This window comes from Triticum dicoccoides, chromosome 5B (genome assembly GCF_002162155.2).
Source record: "Triticum dicoccoides isolate Atlit2015 ecotype Zavitan chromosome 5B, WEW_v2.0, whole genome shotgun sequence".
NCBI classification, from domain to species: Eukaryota; Viridiplantae; Streptophyta; class Magnoliopsida; order Poales; family Poaceae; genus Triticum; species Triticum dicoccoides.
Genome location: NC_041389.1, coordinates 560,224,971 through 560,249,724, shown reverse-complemented (window position 1 = coordinate 560,249,724; position 24,754 = coordinate 560,224,971). Strand labels below are relative to the sequence as shown.

General features: G+C 45.4%; 1 pseudogene; it reads right to left on the bottom strand.

The window, feature by feature from the left end:
* Positions 1–10,107: 10,107 nt before the first annotated feature.
* On the bottom strand, positions 10,108–11,366 carry LOC119306146 (annotated as a pseudogene).
* Between the last annotated feature and the right edge of the window lie 13,388 nt (positions 11,367–24,754).

Below are 24,754 nucleotides of genomic sequence, written 5' to 3'. Positions count from 1 at the left end.
TTAAAATACGAGCACTTTCTATTTTGTTAAAAATGGGAACAAATTTTCAAATATTTCTTCAGGTTTTAAAATTGATCACACTTTAAAATTGTGTTCAGGTTTAAAAAATCATTTTTTCCAAAAATTTCTTGCACTTTCAATTTTTTTTGTTGATTTTAAAATGCTTCATGTTTTCATAATTTGTTTTTATTTTTCAAAAAAGATCGTAATGTCAAAAATTCCAGAAAATGTTCGGATTTCAAAAAATTGTTGACAATTTTGAAGAAAATGTTTCATAAAATTTCCGAGATGTTTCCAAATCTCGACTCTGCGATATGTTAAATACAGCCGCTCTTCTCTATCATCATAATTAGCTTTCAAGGGAAGTTGCAAGCAACACATGTTTTTCACCGCCAGGTCACAAGTTCGACTCACTGTACCCTCGTTTTATTGGACCTTTTATAAGTTGCGTGTTGCGCAAAACGGAGAAAAGGCCCAGTCGCTTTCGGTCACAGTCGAATCCCTGCCAGGTCCATGCTTCGTGCATTGTGGGCCGGCCCAGTCGCGTCGGGTCGCAGCCAAATCCCGGGTTTGAGCTACCACGTCCGCAACTCCTATTTGGGAATGAGCTCAAGGTTTAAAATAGACTGAGATCGAAGAGTTCGGTGTGCTGATTTCAGAGATTAAAAGATTAGGGTTTGATTTAGGTTTCGTCTACAAGTCCAAGGTTTATTTTAGAATTTTTTTTTCTTTGCTAAAGCTACGGACTAAATCCTACTGAAATAAACTTGTGTTCTAAGATGACACAACATTTTGACGGGAAAATAATAGACAACGCACATGCATCTATATAGAGTTCACTATCCCTATTCGTGAGCGGGGATCAAAGTTGGAAAATGTAGCGAACGCATATGCATTGGTGGTAGTGTTCGGATTGGTCATGCATCCCCTGTGTCTCGGGTTTCAAGGTGGACGGGACAGGGCGGGGCTATGTGGGACCACCTATACCCCGGGCCGTGCGCTCGGAGGACACACAGCACGCACCCCTCGCTCCCTCGGCGTGCCCTTTTGGGGCCGCTCATGTCGAGGTGCCCAGTTTTTTAATTTTATTTTTTCTACTTTAAATAATATGAGGGGTTTAAAGAAGTTCTGAAATTTAAAAAAATGAGTATTTTTGAAACAAATGTTCATGAAATCATAAAATGCTGGTGGATTTAAAACATGTTTGTGATTTAAAAAAACTTTGCATATTAAAGCAATGTTCATCATTTTGAACAAATGTTCGCGTATTACAAAAATATTTATCAATTTGAATGAAAATCAAATGTTCAAAATAGAAATAAAAAATCTATGTGAATTTCAAAAATTATACGCTTACTCAGAAATGTTCATCAATTCAAAAAATATTCATGCATTTCATAAAATGTGTGGTGATTAAATAATATTTATGAGTATGTAAAATAGTTCACGAATAGGTAAAACAAAATCATGAATACAAAAAAATGTTTACAAATTTTAAAACATCTTTATGATCTCAAAAAGTAACTGTTCACTAATTTGAATAAAGGTTCATTATTTAGAAAATAAATATTAATAAAATTTTATTAATATTCACAATTCCATACAAATGTTCAAAATTTTGAAAGATGTTCGCTAAACCGAAAAGGGAAGGGAAACAGAAAAAAATAAAGAAAAGGAAAAAAAGAAAAAGAAAAATCAGAAAACAAAAGAACAAGAAAAGAGTGGGAGAGGAAAAATAAACGTAAAAGAAAAAACATGAAAAGAAATCAAAAATCGAAATTAAAATCGAAGGAAAAACGAAAAACTGTTCAGGGAAGGTTCTAGATGAGCCGACCCAATCGCTGGTCCAGCACGCTGGAGAGGGTGCGGGGTGGGTAGCTATGTCTCGGCTATGTCTCGCCTGAAGGTTAAAATGGTCGGCCCAATTTTGCCATTTGTTCGATTGCCGTTCGTTCGTTCATTCTCTTGATTTAGTTGCTCTTAATCTAAAATACACAAAATAAAAATCAATCTTATTTAGTTTCTCTTAAGTTTGAAATAATGTTGGTACAACTACAAAAAAATGTTGATATTATTTGAAGAAAAAGTCTCTACACTTATTTGAGAAAATGTTTAACACATATTCGAGCTACAATGTTAAAAAATATTGTTTTTATAAAGCTAATAATATATTTTCAAGTTTTAAAACATTTACAAGATGAACATTATAGTTGTATATGAAAAAGGTACAAATGTGTATAGCACAAAGTTGATATCAAAACATATATTTTAAAAAAGACGTTAATCGTTGTTTTCAAAAATGGTGATCATGTATTAATTTTTTAAATGTGTATAAAAATGTTTTCCCTGTATATAAATTTTTTGGATCTCAAATCATGCATTTGAATAATGTTAATAATGTATTTTAAAATGTTGAACAAGTATAACAAAAAAATTCATATTCATACATAGAGTGTACAAGGTGTATGAAAAAGAAGTAGACATTAGAACATCTATAACAAAAAAAAAGGTTCTCAAATATGTTAACCATGTATCAGGAAAATGTTAAAAGTGTATATAGAAAATGTTCCTGACATATACGAAAAATGTTGAATTTGTACTGAAAAAACATGTGTTGAATGTAGAAAATCTGAATGAAAATCGATAAAAAACAAAGGAAAGAAAGAAAACTAATAAAAACCCACAAAGTAAAACAAAGGAAACCAAAAACGAAAATAGAAACTAATGCAAAACATGTTAAATGTGTATAAAAAAAATGTTGACCATGTATTTAAAAAATGTTAATATTTTATTTGAATAATGTTAATGAAGCTTATGAAAATGTTAAAATGTGTATGGAAGAAATGTACAACATGTATTCAAAAGATATTGATGTTTTATTTTAAAAATATTAATCAAGCATTTGAAAAATGTTAAAGATGTGTAAAGAAAAACAGTTGACCGTGTTTAAAAAATGTGAAACCTGTTTAAAAAATTGTTAAACAAGTCGTAGAGAAATGTTGTTGATGTATAAGAATAATGTAGAATGAAAACCAAAAGAAACAAAGAAAAACAGAAAAAGTAATAAAAACCAAAAATGATACAAAAGAAACCAAATTAAATGGAAATAAAAAAATAAAACCGAAGGAACAAGTGGAGAGGAATGGAAACCAATGAATATTGATATATAGAAACAAAGAAAAATAAAAGAAACAGTTGAATACCAGGAAAGAAACATAAAAAGTGATGGAAAAAGAAAGAAAGACAGAAAGAAAAAAATCTTGAATTAAATGAAGTAAATATTAAGCATGTACATAAAAAATGTTAAACGTGTATATAAAAAATATTCCTTGTGTATACAAGCAATCCGGAATGTGTATTGAAAAAACTGTGTTGAACAAAAACGAAACTGACGAATACCAACAAGAAGCACACGAAATGAAGAAAACCAGTAATAAGAAAAACAAAGAAAGGCATCAAAATAAAAGCGAAAAACCAATAAAAAATGAATACATGGAGGAAACAAAGAAAAACGAAGAAAACCGAGAAAAGAAACAAAATAGATGAAGGAAAACAAAGAAAGAGAGAAAACAAATAAAAAACCAGTGAAAATGGTGAAAGAACTTAAGAAAAATGAAAAACAAATTAGTAAAATCCATGAAAGACCCAAGAAACCGGTAAAAAAAGAAAAAAAAACTAGTGAAGAAACCAAGCAAAACTGAAAATAAAAACGAAAAACAAAAAAGCCGAACTTGGACGACCATCGACCAGGGATAAGAGAGCGAGCGACCTCAGCTAATGTGCCGGCCCGATTTACGCGCCCTTCAGGCATTCACGGACGGGAGAGCAACTAATTAACAAGCGCTCCTTCGGGAGCCTCACAACGATCAACGTCGCTTGACGCGCTCTCAGCCATTCGCCACATGTCGCGCTCTCGGTGCTTCCTCTAGATTTGTTTTTTATTCGCACGCGTTTTCGGCTTCTTAAATTTTTTTTGGTTTTTTTTGACTTTTTGGTTTTACCCCGGTCTTCCTTAGCTTTTCGGCCCAAAAAATTAGAATTTTTTCCTTAAAAACGCGTTTTCTTTTTTTCCCTTTTCGTGAGAGTCACGGTTTTTCTTCCGCGAGAAGCACGGTTTTGCTTTCGCCAGAGTCACGGCCGTGCCTCTCGGAAACGGAAAATATCGTTTTTTCTGTTTCCTTTTTTCTTTCACGAGAGTCACAGTTTTGCTTTCGCGAAAGGCATGGTTGTGCTTTTGCGAGAGGCACGGCCGTGCTTCCCCGGAAACGAAAGAACGCGTTTTCTCTTCTTTTTTTTCCTTTTGCGAGAGGCACGATTTTTCTTTCACGAGAGGCACAGTTGTGATTTTCGCGATAGGCATGGGGTGTGCCTCATTCGGGAAGGGAAAAACCTGTGCTCCCGGTTCGGTTTTTTCATCCGGGTTTTTGAAGAACTTGATGTGAGGAATCCAACGGTGAAAGCGGTTCGAGATTTGGACGCACAATTTAAGAGATAAAACGTTTTAAATAAATGGATCTAGAAAAAAGGAAAAAACTTCCAGGTTGTGACAAGTGGCGCACATGCAACCCGCCACTTGTCACGACCTGGGAAGGTGCAGTGATCTTTGCAACGAGTACTCCTTAATTAGTGATTTTGCACAAACAGGACATCCTGCTGCACCGGGGAGGTCCTATTCCACGCTTCAAGTGCCAGGGAAGCTCCCTGGCGCCCACACGCCAACGTTTGTGGGTTGGCCCATATACGTGCTAGTGGTCGATCGCTTGACCGGTTCCCTGGTCGCTTGATAGTATGTTGAACGGTGACGGTTGACTAATTGGAATGTTCAACCGTTATCTTTTGAAAAATCTAAAAACATATTTTTTGACAAAAAATTGATTTTCCTTAAATTCAAAAAGTCCACAGTTTTTTTTAAAAAATTTCATGAACTACAAAAAAAAATCACAAAATTGAAATAAAGGTTCATCAATTTTAAAAAAAGTTCATTGAATCTTCATTTTTTTATCAATTTAAGAAAATTTCATCAAATTTTAAAAAAAATCATCATTTTTTGAAAAAGCTCATCAATTTTGAAAAAAAAAATCATCAACTTTGAAAAGAAGTTCATCAATTTTTTAAAAAGTTTGTAGATTTAAAAACAAAAGTCACAAATTTGAAAAAAATGTTCACATATTTTGAAAAAAGTAAAGAGGAAATGAATAGAAAAACGAAGAAAACCGTTTAAGAAAAGGAAAAGGGAACAAGAAAAAATAAAAAATAAAATAAGAAAGAAGAAAGGAGGGAAGAAGATGTAACAAAAGACAATAGGTGAGGTGGTTTGGGTGGTTAGCACAGCTTATATGGAACGGGAGATCGACAGTTCGAATCGTAGCTAGCGGCATGGGCCGGTTTGTAGTTTGCAATGTAACAGGTGCCTGAAGCGCCGAATAGGATTCGCAACTGCGTGGTGCAGCAACAAAAGCCAACGGACCGTCACTGGGTTGACAGCATTCCTTGAACACTGGAGCTATTGTTCGGTCACCATCCACATCCGCAAGGCCTGCGTCTCCATGAACATCCTTCAAGAGCGAAAGGCTCCAAGAGGAACTGGCTGCAACTACAAGTGAAAAGCCCCTTCAAGATTCTCACGAAGGTATTCCCATCAGAATTATGGAATTGTTTAAGTGCTATTGGTCTCAAAATAATAATTCAATTACACATGCTTTATCCTTAAATGGGCAAAAGCACTCAAAGATGAAATGAGTACATTCAACTAATGCTACTTGCTTAAGAATTACTCTGAACTTAACCAAAATCTCCATAACTCGACCAACCGCGATGAAAACCTACCACTTTACAAACTCTGGCAAAACACTACAACTTTGAGTCTATTTTCTTTGATAAAAAACTACCACTTCTGATTACATATCAGTTCGGCTCGTTTAAACTTGTTTATGATAAGTTGGGCCCACTCGTAAGTGCTGACGTGGCACATTTGAAAGTGCAACTTGATCGACACCACCAAATTGTGTCTCCGTTTAACATATACTTTATTTTTTGAAGCAATTTTTTTTGTATTTGTGTGAATCTCATTTGGTCAACGTTTGAGACTTGCAATGCACGTGCATGTGAGGCCCTTGTGGTGGCTTGCCGGAGAATCCAAGGCCAAAGCCCACCAGTTGGATAGTGAGGCGGCACAAGAAAGCACGTCGTGCCAAGTGATACGAGAAGCTAGGTTTACAGAATATGCTCCGAAAACAAGAACGCTCCTTCTCAAAAAAAAGAAAAAAAACTCTCAGGGATTGGAGATCGTCCGAGGTCGGACTCGGGCGGCAGCGAAGTGTTCAACGTCTAGTCAACATTGTCGACTTTGTTGGTCGAGTGAGTCAACACATGCACATGCATACATGTGCCCGGATGGCTGGCTGCTGGGTGTGACTAGTCTATTATTGGCTGGAGCACTACCTAATAAGGGCATCTTCAGCCGTTGGCCCCTTAGGGGGCGTCTAAAAGCGTCGCCTGGAGGTGAGCCGGCGCAAAAAATGGCCCTGACGGCGAGTCGGTTCCCAGCCGTCGGCCCCCAGGGCCGCCCCAGGCGCGTATTAAAAAAAAAAGGGCCGTTCGGCGAAGTTATGATAAAAAGTAGTTAAATTTCGACTAAACATGGCAAATTTCGGTGAAATTCGCGCATTTTCATTACATTAACCTAATCTAAAAAAGAAAGGGGCTGAAGTCGTCGCCGCCATCGTCGTCGTCGGCCTTCTCCTCCTTGACGCGGGCGCCCCTGCTGGACCCGGCGTCGCCATGGCGGACTGGCGGCGGCGCGTCGTCGTCGTCGTCGTTGTCGCATAGGACGACGACCCCGTCTTCATCGCGGCCGCGTCGGCGCTCCTCGAAGCGGCGCAGGGCGGCGCGCTGGCGCTCCTTCACCTTCTCCCGGCGTGCCTTCTCCATCGCAATGGAGTCCTGGCGCGCCCATTCTAGGGCCCCGTCGTCGTCGTCGAACTCCGCCTTCACCGGCGCCAGCCCCGGCTCCGTCTTCACCGGCGCCAGCCCCGGCTCCGTCTTTGGCTTGACGAAGCGCGGAGGAGCCGACGAGGAGGAGGCGCGCCGACCGCCCTCGTTGATGACGATGCCGGCGCTGCGAGTGCGTCGGCCGAGCGGCGACTCCGCCGCGGGCTCGGCCTTGACGCCGAGCAGGGCCGGAGTGCCGGAGGAGTGCGATGAGGATCGGGAGGAGGAAGAGGAGGAGGAGGACCCGAACCTCCTTGGAGCCCATGGCCCGACGCGTCGGTGCTGCGCCGGGGGGTACGCCAACGACGGGTCGTTGCCGCCCTCGAGGTACGTGAGCACGCCCTCGAGTGTGCGGCCGGGGACGCCCCACCAGAGGTGGCGCCCCTCGCTGTTCTGCTGGCCGCCGACCACCGGCGCGTCATTGGTGGACGCCAATCGCTGCTGCCGGCGGCGCTCGAAATACGCCGCCCAGGCCGCGTGGTTGTCGGTGGCGTACTAGGGGAGGGAAAGTTGGTCGTCGGTGAGGGACGCGCGCACGATCTCGATCTCCTCGGCGAAGTACTTCGGCTTCGCCACGGCGTCGGGCAACGGGGAAATGGGCACTCCCCCGACGCTGAGTCTCCACCCCGTTGGCCCGGCGCGCATGTCCGGCGACGCCGGGATGTTTGCCTGGAACAGGAGCTAGGACTCCTGTTCGCGGAGCGAACGGCGGCCGAAGCCGTTGGCCGCCGCCTCGTCTCCGGGTAAGCGTTCTACCATGGCGACGGCGGGGCTGGGCGGGCTCGGGAGAGGCTGGGCGGCGGCGCTCGGGAGAGGCAGGGAGAGGAAGGGGCTGGACGGCGGCGAGGGGCGGGGCTGGTGTGGGCACAGGCGAGTGGAGGCCGCCGGCTTTTATAGCAGGGCCGCGCCCGTGTGTACGCGTGCGAGGGAGGGGAGGCGTCGGCGCGCCATCCCGTGAAGCGCCGCCCGTGAGGAATCAATGGCAAGGCTGACCGGTGGCAGCCTTGCCATTGATTCCCCGCGGGAACCGAAACCGTTGGGGGAAGACGAGGCGCCGAGTCGCTGACGCGGCTGGCCCACGTCTTTTTCGCGCCAAAACAGCTCGCCCCGGCGCCCCCGGGCGCCCCCCAGCGCGTCGGGTTCGGGCTGGGTCCGCCGGTGCTGTTTCCGGCCCAAGCCGGCGAAAATCGGGCTCCTGGGGTGCGACTGGGCCGTTTTTTCGGCGCCGGCGCGAAAAATCGCCTGGGGAGGTCTTTCTGGGGGTGCGGCTGGAGATGCCCTAACGAAATCAATATACGTAGTGATTGGTCTTCCTTTTGGCACCGGTGGTGTTTTATTTGGTCCCTTTGACTACGCGTAGAATTCCAAGTTTGTTTATAAGCTGGCTCATATTTTTAGGTCTTCAATCTGACTTGAAAAATGTGCTATATGCTGTAAAAATATATTTTTAGATCCAACGTCAAATTTCAAAATATATATTTCGAGACATATTGCACATATTCTTCCAGTCATTTTTCTATTTTGCGCATCATTCTGCCAGTCAAATTGAAGACCTGAAAATCCCTGTCCTACTTACAAACCATACCAGAGAGAGAGAGAGAGAGTTCGGGTGACGACGATAGAATTCAATTTTGTGCTTCAAACACTTTACAATGCTCTTAAAAAGTAACTAATAACACATTATAGATTTACACATATTTTTGATAAAAAGAACTCATCGAGTGACTGATTATACAACTAACAATCACAATGAAAATGCACCATAGATAAAAATTTACCCATAAATAAGCAAAACTATCGAGGGTGTCTCGCGGATAGCTGGAACTCTTCTTCTAGGCTGTAACACCGGGTCGCTTCCCTTCGCTTTGCATGTTGGCTAGCTGATGGATTGTCCATTGCTGCATATTTCATATGGTTAGATCCTTCTATCAAATCACCACAAACACCCTCCTTGGGTGATTGGAGAGCTTCTAACGCCATCTCCACTTGCCTCATGGTTGGTGGCTCCTCTTCTTTCAGTCTCACGCATGACGCAACTAGCATAGCTACTTCTCTGACTTCGCTACCTCCTTTCTCTACTATTTGTGGATCCAATATTTCGGTCAAGTTACCTTCTGCAAGTAGCGTAACAAATTGCATGACAAGCCCATCGCCTTCAGAAGATCTGTACAAAGATGGCTTCCTCCTAGTAAGCAGTTCGACAAGAAGGACCCCAAAGCTATATACATCACTATTTTCTGTTAGACGTCCAGTATAATAATACATAGGGTCCAAGTACCCAATAGTTCCTTGCACCGCAGTTGTTATTCCAGTTTTATCCACTGGGATGTACCTTGAAGCTCCGAAGTCTGATATTTTTGCTGTCAAGGCATCGTCAAGAAGTATGTTGGAAGGCTTGATATCTCGATGTATTACAGGGACAGAAATAGCAGAGTGAAGGTAAGCTAGAGCTTTTCCTATTTCCCCAGTGATCCTTAACCTATCTTTCCAAGGCAATGATTCTCCTTCTTCCTTGTGAAGATGGCCACTGAGTGTTCCATTGGAAATGAACTCGTAAGTCAATAAAGGGACTTATGTCTCGAGGCAACATCCATGGAGCTTCACAATATTCCTGTGGTTGATCTGTGACAGTATGGCGACCTCATTTATGAACTCGTCGATTTCTCTCTTGACAACAATATTTGACTTTTTGATAGCCACAACATGCAAGTCCGACAAGATCCCTTAGTAGACAGTGCCATGCCCACCACCACCAAGTCTACGAGCCTGATCAAAATTGTTGGTAGCCTTCTCCAGCTCTCCTAAAGAGATGAGCATCCTCTCTGCTATGTCTGCCCTGTGAGATACCAACTGCTTTAACAGTTGTCCACGATTTTGACCAAAGAACTTCTCTCTCAAAGCTTTCGTTTTGCGTTGCTCAAGATCTCGGCTGATTAGAAACGCACCAAGAACCAAAAGTAGAATGCATGGTCCGCTAGCAACCGAGAAACCTATGATTAAACCATAGTTACCTGAAAATTGATCAAAATGCGCCCATATGTTTACTATTAGTATTTGAACCAAAATGGCGCTAGTTTATGTCTTCTACCTAAAAGGGATCGTTCGATTGATGCATGCTTACGACCATCCAGTAGTAGTAGTCATCCACAAGCTGGTGATAATCGTACCTGTGTCTGTGGTTGTGTCCGTGGACTTGGCGCAGCCACCGAGAACGAAGTTGTCGACATGGGTTCCTTCCGGGCAGCTGCGCTCTTTGATATCTGCATATACACAATTAAGTCAAGCAAAAATAGAATCAATTAGTTTACAAATTAAAGCAGCGACGACATGTGCGCATGTCAAGCTTTAAACTCACGTTGGCATCCTCCGGTGAGGTAAGGGTTGCCCTCGTAGCCCTTCTTGCACTGGCACGAGTAGCTTCCGACTCCAAAAGGGTAAAGGATGCCCATTGATTCGTCTGTGCAATAACTGTTGTCGCTCTTGCAGATGCTCCGGGCTACGTCGTCAGGGCATTCGAATGACTTGAAATAATTTGCTGATGCGCCGTGCGCCAGCCCCCACCCGAGAATCACGGGTACCCTGAGCTGATCAGCTTTCCTTGAGAGACCTTTGAGGTCGTCCAGGGTCTGGCCGAAGTCGAACCAGCCCACCTCGGCGATGAGCACGTTCACGGGCAAATCAACATCGCTGGCCTTGGGCAGGTTGGCGTCGAGCCGCTTGAGCTCCACGCCGTAGGACGTGCTGGCAGCTTGGATGGACGACTGGCAGCAGCCGATGTGGGAGCGGACGTTGGAGGTTGCCTGGTCATAGATGGCGCCATCGCCATGGCCATCCGCCATCGGCGGCGCAGAAAGAAGCGCAGCCGCTGACGAGGCTCCCGTTCCCCACCAGCGTCGCCTGCACATTGCAACCCGTGAGGATGAACTCGTTCAACCACGGGTTCAGCGAGTACGCCGGCGCCGCGCCGGCACCAACGGTCTCGGGGTCGCCGAGGCTCCACCGCCCGGAGCCGCCGCTCATGTTTATGGCGTGCAGTCCGTGGCTGATGACGCGCATCGTGTTGTTCTCCAGCGTGATGTCGACCACCTCGAACGCGCTGAGCTGCCGTCGCCGAGCAGAAGCCTCGGGATCTTGCTGCTGCTTCCGTGGTCGACGCAGGTGAGCTTGAACCCCCGCGAATAGTAGCACCTGGCCGGCCCTATGCCGAAGGGGTACGGCACGCTCACGTTGCCGCAGCGGGTCTCGCAGCCCGGCAGCCCCATCGCCGCAGGACTTGGAGCAGCGGCGCTGCAGAGCGGGGACATGAGCGCCGCTGCCACCATGAATATGGCCACTACTTGTGCTGCCGCCGAGATGTAATCAGTTGTTTTCTCCATTGGTTGGTCACTTGGTCTATGGATATGGAGCGTACCTACCGATCGTGCTTCAAGAATGAGATGGTGCCGGTCTCCACTCTCACATAAGAGAGTTTTGGTACTGCTGGTAATGGCATTTTTTCACGGTTCAGTCCAAAGGTTTGACTTGGACTAGTCTGGTCGTCTTCTGCCAGAAATTCAGCGCACAAGTCTTCGGTGCGTGTGGAAACTAGGCGTGTGATGTGATTGCTCTACTAGATAGAGGCTGCAATGCAAAAATCGAATATATGAAAATATTATTTCACCACATTCAACCTAAAGATAAATGGAGGGTGGATGGCATTCAAGTACAATTATTTTTTGTTAAAAAACAAAAAATAAAAATTAATGATGTGAAGGATTCATGTTCTTTGATGATGTGGAGGCTTGCATGTGGCAGAAAGTGGAAAGTTGAAAGGTTGCATGAGCACTTGATGATGTGGAGGACATGCATGTTGCGGAACGTGGAAAATTGATTGATTGCATGCGCTTGATAGTGTAGATGTTTTGCTTGCGCATTTAAATGAGAGGTGACGTGTGTGGGAAATATGAGGTGGATATATAGGTTGCATGTTAAGGTAAACTACTCCCTCTATCCATCTATATAGTGCAGGCATTTTTCGAGACTAACTTTGACCACATGTTAGAGCAATAATATGTGACATGCAAATTACACAAAGCATATCATCAAATTCGTACGTGAAAGGAGCTTCCGATGATATAATTTTCACATTATACATTTCATATACTATTAATCTTATCAATAGTCAAAGACAATCTCAAAAAACGTATTACACCCTGTATATAAGGATGGATGGAGTAGATGATACCCACCCACATGTTGTCACTGCGAATATTTTGCAATATATTTCATTGATATTTGATTGTATGTAATATGAATATTCAGAGTAATAATATGAAAACCAAAACTACAATACATATGCTTTATTGTGTTTGCAATATAATTCATTTATATTTGATTGTATGTAGTATGAATATTCAGGGTAGTAACATAAAAACTAAAACTGCAAATACATGAGTGCGACTATTTGGCTACCTATCTCATCTGCTCCCACGGTGAATAGTAAATTAAAAAAAACTAGAAAAATAAAAAATAATTATTTTGCATGGACGATGCTTCGATACTGATATCTTTATACATAATAAACCTAGCAGCGTTTCCTTCGCAATGATCACTGCTATAACTTACTTTACTAGCCACGTTTAGCTCCCAAAGATGTTGGTAATGTTGACTCGCCCGCAAAGCTGCAGGGTGCAAAGTACTAGCAGCGTCTCATTTTTTTGAACGCCACGTTCAGCTCAAAGCTGCAGGTAGTTTGGAAAATTAGTAGCCGTGTTTAAATTATCCTAAACACCATCAGGAGAGAAATCCTAGTGATATACACTAGCCTCTTTGATACCGTGCATTTCCCACTCTCACACTAAGACTAGGTGTGTTCTTTACCAGTGCATCCAAACTCCATGGGAGAACTTCCTCTTGTTCTCCTACACACAAAAACCTATCTTCTCAGAACAACCACCATACCTATCTATTATAACATTTTTATAGCCATTCCAAGATATATTGCCATGCAACTTCCATTGTTATTTACATGACTTATGTTTTTATTGTCATTTTGCTTTGCATGATCATATAGAGATGACATGATAGTTGTGGCTTGACCACTATTCATCATTGTTTTACATGTTACGCTAGATCATTTCACATGCTGTTACACTGCTAGAGGTATTCATTTGTAATTATCATATTTCCGAGTTATGAGTAAATGAAAATGTGATGTCATTTAGAGTGTGCCTCTACCTGTGAGAATAAAAAAAGAGCCAAATACCAACAAAAAAATAGAGAATGAAGAGAGAGGACGCACACTAGTATCCTTTATACACAATTGTGCTTTAAGGTAGCATCATGTACTTCGTATAAAGAGTTTTCATATGTTTCATTGTCATACTAGTAGGGGACCTTTTACATTATAAAACTTTGCTCGGATATTCCAATGATGAGCTTGCTCAACATGCTCAAGGTCTTCATGAGCAAGCAAGTTCTATGCACACACCACTAGTCCATTTGGAGGGTTTTCATACATTTATAGCTCTAGTGCATCCGTTGCATGACAATCCCATTGCCTAACAACCAACTGCATTGGTGTTAGACTTTTATAGCTTTTAACTTCTTTTAAAATCCCCGTCATCATTCTATTTAGCATTTAAGTGCAAAGATCAAGGCTTTGTGACTTGGGTACTTAGTGAAGTGCCTAATAGTTGAAAAGCAGGGTCATGGATTCGATTATTTGACCGACACTTTGGGTTGTGTTATGATAAGGTGTTTGATATGATAGAGCCTTGAGCATTTCGAACCATGAATTTGATACACATGACTATTAATTGGTATTGCATGAAGACACTGAACCATGAAAATCAAGAGTAATTTTATTTGCACATTTTGATGTTACTTGCTTGCTATTAACTATAGACTATTGCTTTGAATCACTTTTATCCCGAGTTCACAACACTCTACATCATTAGATCAAGGTCATGCTGGGTAGATTCCACATTAAAAATTATCTTTGTTTATGATCTACCTACTCGAGGACAACTAGTGATTAAGCTTGGGGATGCTGATATATCTCAATCATATCTATCATTTCGATTGTCTCATGCTATTATATTACCACTTTTGAATACTTTTATCAACAATTTATATTTTTTCGGACTAACCTCTTAATCAGTGCCTAGACCAGTTGTTGTTTTCCACATGTTTTTGACTTATCAGAAAATTCATATTTATGGAGGTAAAAAAACCCTCGAGGATTAATAAGATTTTTTCCAAGATACAAGGAGTCCAGAAAGTGTCGGGGCCTGCTGGGGGTAGCCAAGGGTCCCATGCTGCCACAGAACCACTCGCATGGCATGGCCGCATGGGCTCCCTGGGTACCTCCTTACGCCCATTCTTTCGGTGATAAATCCTATAAATCAAGAAACCCTCGGTACCAATTTGCCCCGATCTTTTCCGCCGCTACAATTTCCTGTTCCGCGGAAGTCCAGTTTGAAGGCCTGTTTCGGCACCCCGTCGGAGGAGGAATCCATCATCGAAGGCTTCTTCATCAACCTTGCCGCCTCCATGACCATATGTGAGTAGTTTCCTTAGGACCTTAGGGTCCATAGTAGTAGCTAGATATATCTTGGGATTCAATACAAAGTTCCTGTGAGATGCCTCACATGATTGGGATCCATATAATTTAATCTTGGTGTGTTTGTTGGGATATGATGAATTGTTACTTTATGAACAGATTGTTCACTTGTGGTCATGTTCACTACCCTATCGAGGTTAATTACAGACTAGATTATCACCGTCAGCTATGGAGCCCTCTTAGCATTCCAACAAAAGATCTCTACATTGCTATCCATAAAAAAGAATGGTTATCACCAACTCTAGGGAGGCTGCCAAGCATGCATGCCTCTAGTGTGCGCTTCTCACCAGCGATTGTCTTGACAAATATAGTAGCCATGGCACACAAATATAGTTTTTCTCGAAACGGAGGCAAAAAATTGATTAATCTGTCAAATAAGAAGGGGATAGAGAGTACTACAAATGAACCACAATCACGACAATGCAATTACCCCAAGTTTCTTAGCACCGACTAAGACCCATAGTTTTGCCTCCTCTAAGATTATTTTACGAAGGATCGGCGGTGGTGCACTCTTGTGTCGGAAGACCCGAGCAATTGAATCGTGCCAAATGGTCCACTAAACAAACATGGTGAGGGAGGCCATGGCTCGTCTGTCAGTATTTTGCATGTCGATTCTCTTGTCCCACCAATCCTTGACGGTATCATAAAGGTTCCATGTGGAGGTGTCCATGTGGGCAAGACACAACTTTTCGATAACTGAATTCCAAAGCCTAAGGGTGTAGTGACATTAGAGGAAGAGATGTGCTCCCGTTTCTTGCTCTCTTTTGCAAAGTTCGCAGAGACCACAATTCTATCAACCCCGCTTGTCTAACCTATCGGCGGTCCAAATCCGATCTAGCAAAGCTAACCGTGCAAAAAAAATGATTTTTGGTGGCGCCTAGACCTTCCAAACCATGAAATCAATGGGGGAGAGAGTCAACCCAAGGAACTGAGCCTTGTAAGCAGTGGTTACGGAGTAGATACCATCATTCGAGTGTTTCCAAACAATGCCATCCTCAATATGTCCCTCAAGGCGGATGCCATGAATGAGCATCCAGAGAGTGAAGAATTCCCTCATGTGGGCGCCTGAGATGATGGCATGGAGATTGATCTTAAATATCCAAGCATTCCCATTGAGGCCTCCCTAACATTTCAATTTTCTCTCTTTGATGCTTCATGAATTAACGGGGCGATGTTCTTGGGTTTGCGCCCAAGCAAACAAGGGGCGTCCTAGAAAGGAGTTTTGGTGCCATTCTCAACTGCGATTGTGGCGGAGGCATAGAAGAAGTCAAGGTTATCCTCGGTGCATAGGTTACAAAGCCCCGCCCAAAGTTTTTTTTGCTCTTTCCACTCGTACCAAGGCTATCTTAGCCGCAACACCCGTGCAAACTTATTGGCGTTAAAAACCCGAAGGCCACAACATTCACCAGGTCAATAAATCATCTCCCGTGTACAAGAGTTGAGCGCACACATATGACACAATTCTCTTTTTTGCCAACACCAATATCTCTCTATAAGAGCATCTCCAATGGTGCCCCACAAATTTCCTCCCGCATTCGTACGCGGCTATGAGGGACCAGTCCGCGGACACATATGTGGGAGGCCGCCATCCATCCGTAGCTGCATACATTTCAAACTCTTTTTCAATAAACCAGATGAAATCCGTGCAAACTTGGCCGGATTTCATATAAACATGACATGTTTTATACAACACGACTTTCATTACATTCCAAACATTTAGAACAAAAAAAAACCGACCCGACCCTAAACCTATCCTACGAGGGTGGCGCCCAATGTCAAAGCCCATGTCATCCTCCATTCGCCATCTCCATGAGCACCAGGGATAAGACCAATGAAGTGAAGGTGCGGTCTCCGGCGAGGAAGAGTAGAACACGGGAGACGGACCGGCCAACATGGGACACAAGGCCCTGCTGCCTTTCGTGGCCTACTCATCCTTGGAGGAGTCCACGACCTGTCCGTCACCGGTGGACGTAAGCTCCACAATGGAAATGGTGGCGCCAGCGCCGTCTTCGTCCCACCGGGCTGCCCGGTGGTTCGTCAGGGGCGCGTAGGAGGCACAACTAGCGTTGTTCTCCTCCGTGATCGCCTGCAACTGCGCCTCTGCGGTGTACGTTTTCCGTCAAGCGACCATGGACACCATGGCCTCCTCGCTCGAGCGCTCATTGTAGATCTGGGCCTCAGCCAGCCGGTGCTGCTCCAGGAGGAACATTTTGTACCGCTGTTCCTCCTATGCTTGCTGGAACATCGACAAAGGTGCTGACGCATGTTAGACCTCTGCCATGGCTGCGTTGTAGTGCGCCTGCGTCTGCTGCATGGTGAAGCCGGCGTGCACAGGAGACACGGGAGTAGCACTGGTGGAAAAAAGGCCTTTGGTCGCGGTTCGCAACTGCCATTAGTCGCGGTTGCGCAACCGCGACCAAATAAGCGCGACTAAAGCCCCCCACCTTTAGTCGCGGCTCCTTAAGAACCGCGACTAAAGGCCCGTCCACGTGGGCGCCAGGCGGCCGTCGGGGCGGAGGACCTTTAGTCGCGGTTCTTCTGGCCAACCGCGACTAAAGGCCGCCACAGGTTTAGGGTTTTAGCCCCCCCCCTAAACCTGTTTTCTGTTTAATTTGTATTGTTTTATTTCTTTTGTGCTTTATTTTAATTTTGAAGGAGTTTCATATATTCTACGGTACTACATACATGCATATGAATGTACAATTTCAAATAAATTTGAAATTAGAACCAAAAAGAATTCAAGAGGAATATACAATATATATTCAATATCATCGGATGACCATATACAATTCTGAACAAGTTTCCATACATGATTTAATGCATATAAAGTTCTACGTCCTCGTAATAGTGTTCTCCTTTAGGATGGAGGACTTCCCTGCTGAACCATCCAGCTAGTTCCTCTTGAAGTGGTCGGAAGCGAGCTTCTGGACTAAGCATCCACCGGAGGTTATTCCTCTGAGCATTGGTATCACTCGGAACCCGCTCAGAGGTGTATCTCCGGATCATCTCACAGACATAGTATCCACATAGATTGGTCTCCGGTGGCTGAATATCCCCAGCATTCTTAGCCTTTAACATTTTGAATTCTAGCTCTTTTTTGAATTCACCGACCTTTGTATCTACGAACCGTCTCCAAACCCTACGAGGCAAAGAAAATTAAATGAACAAGAGAGTTATTAATTAGTTACTTGATATTAGGAAATGAACGAAATAGGCCGATCGATATAGAGAGCAAATGAATGAAAATAATTACTTCTGCAGCATTCTTCTCATGCCGCCCCAAAGCTTTGGATCCATATTCACAGAGTCGTGGACGAGACATTCTGAGGTGTTAACTTTAATTACTAGCAGAATCCAGTGGAACCTGCGGACACGATACATGCACAGTACGTCATGCATAACTCATCGATTAGCCGGCCACATACCATGCATGGAGTAAACAAAAGAGAATGTGCTCAAGACAGAAACACTCACTCAAAATGGTAAGGAAATAGAATATCACTTTTGAGTTCCTGCTTTGTAAGAAAGTGCCACAGGTCTGCCTCCACGTCGGCGGGGTGACGCTCCAACACATGTCCATTAACGATGTGTGGGTCAATGAACCCAACATCATGGATGTTCCTTACTCTGCATTCCTTAATCTTCATTCTGCATGTATAATAGCGGACACAACAATATAGTTAGGACATATATATAGTGCAGGCAATATGAACGAGATGGGGTAGAAATTAATAAATCACTTACAAAACGTAGCAACTGATGATAGATTTATCGAGCTCGCGCAGATTGAAAAGCTGGAACAATTCACTCAGTTCAATTTGTACATAGTAATGTTTGAAGTGATGCTCATGTCTAACTTCCGCATAAATATATTCTTTGGCGTTTTTATTTTTTATGTAACCCTTGTACCATTTCAGCAGACCTTTCATTTGTGGAGGTAGATCCTTTTCTTGCGCAGGCTCGACGAGAGGCCCATTCTTGACATATGTAATTACTACCTCCTTCACTGGCGCCTCATCAAGGCCTAACAGTTCACGAAGAGTAATACCTAAGTTGGCCGCTTGTTCTCTGGCACTCGTTACAGTCAATCCCTGTGCTGCCGCAGCTTGTATGATCTCGGGGGCATCCGGACAGAAGGCTTCCACTATAAGCGGGGCAATCGATTGTTTACTTTGTTCCCCGAGCTGGGCAACTTGTTTCCCGCTTTTTTTACTTTCGGCCTTCTCCCGCTCTTTGTTCTCCTTGAACATGAGTGCCTGCCTGCGAAGTTCACGTGCATAGTCGTTAGGCAGATTCTTCGCGGCTTGGGACGGTGTGCTCAAAAATGACTTAGCCCACTTCTTTTGCTCATCAGAAAATACTGGCTTGGGCTCGGGCTCTCTTTTCTTCTTGCAGTCCGCCTTCCATTTCTCCAAATCAGCAGCCGCGGCCGCGTCGACTTCCTCGGCACTACATTCCCAAGGCCTTGTGGGGAGAGGCTTCAGTGATGGCTCCGGTACCTTTGTGGTCTTAGGTACATAAGGGTCCGGGTTAATAATCCAGGACTGCTTCTGCTTCTTTGCCGGAGGTGGATTGGGGGGCGGCGTCTGATCACCCGCCGGACGAGGACTGGGGGGCGGCGGCTGATCACCCGCCGGACGTTGTGGACTGGGGGGCGGCGTCGGCTGACGTGACGGAGGTGTAGGTGAACCGCCACCACCACCACCACCACCACCATCGCCACCGCCACCACCACCACCGTAGGGGGGTGGACTTGTTGTCCTTGGCGCCTCGCCTGGAAACTTGATAAACTTCTTTTGCCATAGAATGAAATGGCGCTTGACATCTCCAAGTCTTTTCTCCCCTTCAGGTGTAGCAATGTCAATCTCCAGGTCCTCAAACCCTTGGACTATGTCCTCCACCGTGACACGAGCATAGCCATCTTGAATGGGGTTGTTGTGGTGGAGTGCTCCAGGTAAACATGGTAAAGCACTGCCGATGGCTACCTTCATGGACATGTTCCCGATAGGATAATACAGATGACATTCTTTCATCTCCTTTATATCGTCCACGGGGTAGCGAGGAGGCTCCGGTGAAGTAATTTCGACCACCAGAGGCTCCGGTGCAGTAATTTCGACCACCAGAGGCTCCGGTGCAGTAATTTCGATCGTCGGTGCATCTGCACCAGCCGGTGGGGCCTCCGTGGAAGCCACGCTGCTTCTCCGCTGCTGGCTTCCGAGATCCGCTGGATGATCTTCATGCTGCACCCGAGCTGCATCTCTTTCGTCTACTAGTACACTCATGGTTTTCTTCATCACATCCATTTCCAATGCCAACCGCGCCACAACATCTGCTTCCCGATCCATCTTTCTCTTACGGCTTCTGTAACCGTACGGGTCATCGTTCTGGGGGAACCCTATTTTCCACGGAATGTGCCCCATGCCTCGTACACGTCCTCCGTGTTCAGGATTCCCGAGGGCTTTTGTCAGCGCGTCGTTCTCTCTGTTGAACTTGATCTTCCCCTGTTGAGCATCCCTCATTGCGTTAATAAGGGCTTGGGTGGGTTTAATTAATTTGCCCCGGTAAACACACTCCCCTGTCTCCGGGTTCAGCGTTCCCCCATGCCCGTACCACCAGCTTTTGGCCCTTGGGTCCCATCCCTCCGTACCTGGACGGATTCCTCGCGCCGTCAGCTCGTTCTCCATCTTCTCCAACCTAGGCACCCAAATGCGATACCCTCCTGGCCCCATAACATGATTGTACTCCTTCTTAGCCGCATTTTCCTTATTTTTTTTTCGATATTTGAATGAACTGCTCCGATTTCTTTTGCTTCACAAATTCTGGCCAATCATGTTTCAGTTTCTCATATTGTCCTTTGAAATCCGGAGTCTTGTTCTGCTTGACAAAGTCATGGACTAGATTTTGCTTGAATTTCCGGAATGCGTCGGCCATCTTATGAAGAGCGAACTGTTTGACTAGCCTCCTCCTCTCCTTGTTTTCCTCAATCTTGTTACCCTCCTCATCGAATTTGTTGTATTCCGGAGGTAGAACGAAATGTTCCATAATCTCTCTGCTCTCTCTCTCTCTCTCTCTTTCTCGATCAACGCCGGCGAGGCCGGCCGCCGGCGAGGGCGGCGAGGCCTCTCCGGCGAGGGAGGCCGGCGCGGGGCGGCGCGGTGGTGGGCGAGGGAGGCCGGCGCGGGCGGCGAGGCCTCTCCGGCGAGGGAGGCCGGCGCGGGGCGGCGCGGTGGTGGGCGAGGGAGGCCGGCGCGGGCGGCGTACTAGGGCGAAAGGGGGCGGCGGGCGCCGTACGTGGGCGAGAGGGGGCGGCGGGCGACGGCGGGCGGCGTCGAGGGCGCGGGCGACGGCGGGCGGCGTCGAGGGCGAGGTCGACGGCGGGCGGCGTCGAGGGCGAGGGCGGCAGGCCTTCGGCGCGGCAGAGGCAGAGCGGAGAAATGGAGGCGACGGGTCGGGCGCATGTATTTATAGCCCCCCCCTTTAGTCGCGGTTGGGGAGGCGACCCGCGACTAAAGGGCCTTTAGTCGCGGTTGGGGAGGCGACCCGCGACTAAAGGAGAACCTTTAGTCGCGGTCGGGGAGGCGACCCGCGACTAAAGGGTAACCTTTAGTCGCGGTTGGGGAGGCGACCCGCGACTAAAGGACTTTTTTGGCGGGTTTTTCATTCCCGCGCGCAACCACCAATATAATTCACATGATCCATTCAACAAAGTTTGGTACAATAAATTATTACACATCATTTCTTCCCTTGTGTCCCTGCTTGCTTACGATTGTGCCGTATCCATGGAGCATCCTCATCATTTAACTTAATGCTTGGGTCGGTGTTCACTTTGAAGGGCGGAATTTCAGCAAACATATTATAATCTTCTGACATGTCTGTCTTGTCCTCCACTCCCACGATGTTTCTTTTCCCTGAAAGAACAATGTGGCGCTTTGGATCATCGCATGATGTACTGATCGTTTTCTTATCTTTCCGTTTCCTCGGTTTGCTACTCATGTCCTTCACATAGAAAACCTGAGCGACATCTTTCGCTAGGACGAATGGTTCGTCAAGGTAACCAAGATTGTTGAAATCCACCATTGTCATTCCGTATTGCTGGTCCACCTTTACCCCACCTCCTGTTAGCTTGAACCATTTGCACCGGAACAAAGGGACCTTAAAGGAGGGTCCATAGTCAAGTTCCCATATCTCCTCTATGTAACCATAATATGTGACCTTTTGCCCATTCTCGGTTGCTGCATCAAAGCGGACACCACTGTCTTGGTTGGTGCTCTTTTTATCTTGGGCGATCGTGTAAAATGTATTCCCATTTATCTCGTACCCTTGGAAAGTCGTTATAGTCGAAGATGATGTCTTGGCCAACATGTACAGCTGATCTACAACATCATTGTCATTCATTAAATGTTTTCTCAACCAACTGCCGAAAGTCTCCATGTGGGCCTTCCTAATCCAGGATTCAGGCTTCCCCGGGTTGTCCGAGCGTAAAATATTCTTGTGTTTCTCAAAGTACGGAGCCACCAAGCTGGAATTGGTCAGTACAGTGTGGTGTGCTTCAGTCAGAGAATGGCCGTCCATACATATCGTTGATTTCCTTCCGATCGTGCCTTTTCCACTTAGTCTCCCCTCGTGCCGCGATCGAGGAAGACCAATCGGCTTAAGGTCAGGAACAAAGTCAACACAAAACTCAATTACCTCCTCATTTCCATAGCCCTTGGCGATGCTTCCTTCTGGCCTAGCACGGTTACGAACATATTTCTTTAATACTCCCATGAACCTCTCGAAGGGGAACATATTGTGTAGAAATACAGGACCGAGAACGAAAATCTCTTCGACTAGGTGAACCAGGAGGTGCGTCATAATATTGAAGAAGGATGGCGGGAACACCAACTCGAAACTGACAAGACATTGGATCACATCGTTCTGTAACCGTGGTAGAACTTCTGGATTGATTGCCTTCTGAGAGATTGCATTGAGGAATGCACATAGCTTCACAATGGCTACTCGAACATTTTCCGGCAGGAGCCCCCTCAAAGCAATCGGAAGCAATTGCGTCATAATCACGTGGCAGTCGTGAGACTTCAGGTTTTGGAACTTTTTCTCCGCCATGTTTATTATTCCCTTTATATTGGACGAGAATCCAGACGGGACCTTCATACTGCTTAGGCATTCAAAAAAGATGACCTTCTCTTCTTTGGTCAGAGCGTAGCTGGCACGACCTTGAAACCATTCCGGATGCCGGTCATCAGGGTCTTTCAAACGTTGCTGGTCCTGTCGTGCTTCCTTTGTATCATTTGTCTTCCCATACACGCCCAAGAAGCTTAGGAGGTTCACGCAAATATTCTTCGTAACGTGCATCACGTCGATTGCAGAGCGGACATCTAGGACTTTCCAATATTCTAGCTCCCAGAATATAGATTTCTTCTTCCACATGGCTGCGTGCCCGTCAGCTCCCTTCGGAACTGATTGTCCGCCAGGACCCTTTCCAAAGATGACTTTCAAATCCTTGACCATATCAAATACCTCAGCACCAGTGCGTTCCGCAGGCTTCGGCCGGTGATCTGCCTTGCCGTTGTAATGCTTGCCTTTCTTTCTTACTGGATGAATTTTCGGAAGAAATCGACGATGCCCAAGGTACACGTTCTTCTTACAATTTGGCAAATGTACACTTTCAGTCTCATGTAAGCAGTGCGTGCATGCATTGTATCCCTTATTTGACAGTCTCGAAAGGTTACTAAGAGCAGGCCAATCGTTGATGGTTACGAAAAGCAACGCTCGTAGGTCAAATTCCTCTTGTTTGTGCTCATCCCACACACGGACACCACCCCACAGCTGTAAAAGTTCATCAACTAATGGCCTTAGGTACACATCGATGTCGTTGTCGGGTTGCTTCGGACCTTGGATGAGCACTGGCATCATAATGAACTTCCGCTTCATGCACAACCAAGGAGGAAGGTTGTAGATGCATAGAGTCACGGGCCAGGTGCTATGGCTGGAGCTCTGCTCGCCAAAAGGATTCATGCCATCCGTACTTAGAGCAAATCTTATGTTCCTTGCGTCAGCTGCAAAATCTTTGAACCATCTGTCGATCTTTCTCCATTGCGTTCCATCTGCGGTGTGTCTCAACTCCCCGTCCGACTTACGGTCCTCTTTGTGCCATCGCAACAACTTGGCATGCTCTTTGTTCCTGAACAGACGATTCAACCGTGGTATTATAGGAGCATACCACATCACCTTGGCGGGAACCCTCTTCCTGGGTTTCTGGCCCTCAACATCGTCACCAGGGTCATCGCCTCTGATCTTATAACGCAATGCAGTGCATACCGGGCATTCATTCAAATTCTCGTATTCACCGCGGTAGAGGATGCAGTCGTTGATGCATGCATGTATCTTCAGAACCTCTAAACCTAGAGGGCAGACAACCTTCTTTGCTTCGTACGTACTGGCGGGCAACTCGTTATCCTTTGGAAACATATTCTTCAACATTTTCAGCAAGTTTTCAAATGCCGAGTCAGCTACACCTGCCTCTGCCTTCCATTTCAGCAAATCCAGTGTGCAGCCCAGCTTTTTCAGACCATCATCGCATCCGGGGTACAGCGCCTTTCTGTGATCCTCTAACATGCGATCCAAATTCTCCCTCTCCTTTTCAGGTTCGCAGCGTCTCCGTGCATCAGCAATGGTCCGACCAAGATCATCAACGGGATCATCACGTGCCTCTTCTTCACCTTCCCCTTCACCTTCAGCATCCTCCATGAAAGTATCACCGAAATGAGCAAGATAGCTTTCATCGATGAAATCATCCCCTTCTTCATCTTCTTCCATTATAACCCCTCTTTCTCCATGCTTGGTCCAACAATTATAGCTTGGCATGAAACCGTGCCGAAGCAGATGCATGTGAACATCTCTTGAGGAAGAGTAACCCTTCTGATTCTTACAGATAACACATGGACAGATAACAATGTTGGGTTTCGTAGTAATTTCAAAAAATTTCCTACGCGCACACAGGATCATGTGATGCATAGCAACGAGAGGAGAGTGTTGTCTACGTACCCAACGTAGACCGACTGCGGAAGCGATGACACGACGTAGAGGAAGTAGTCGTACGTCTTCACGATCCAACCGATCAAGCACCGAAACTACGGCACCTCCGAGTTCGAGCACACGTTC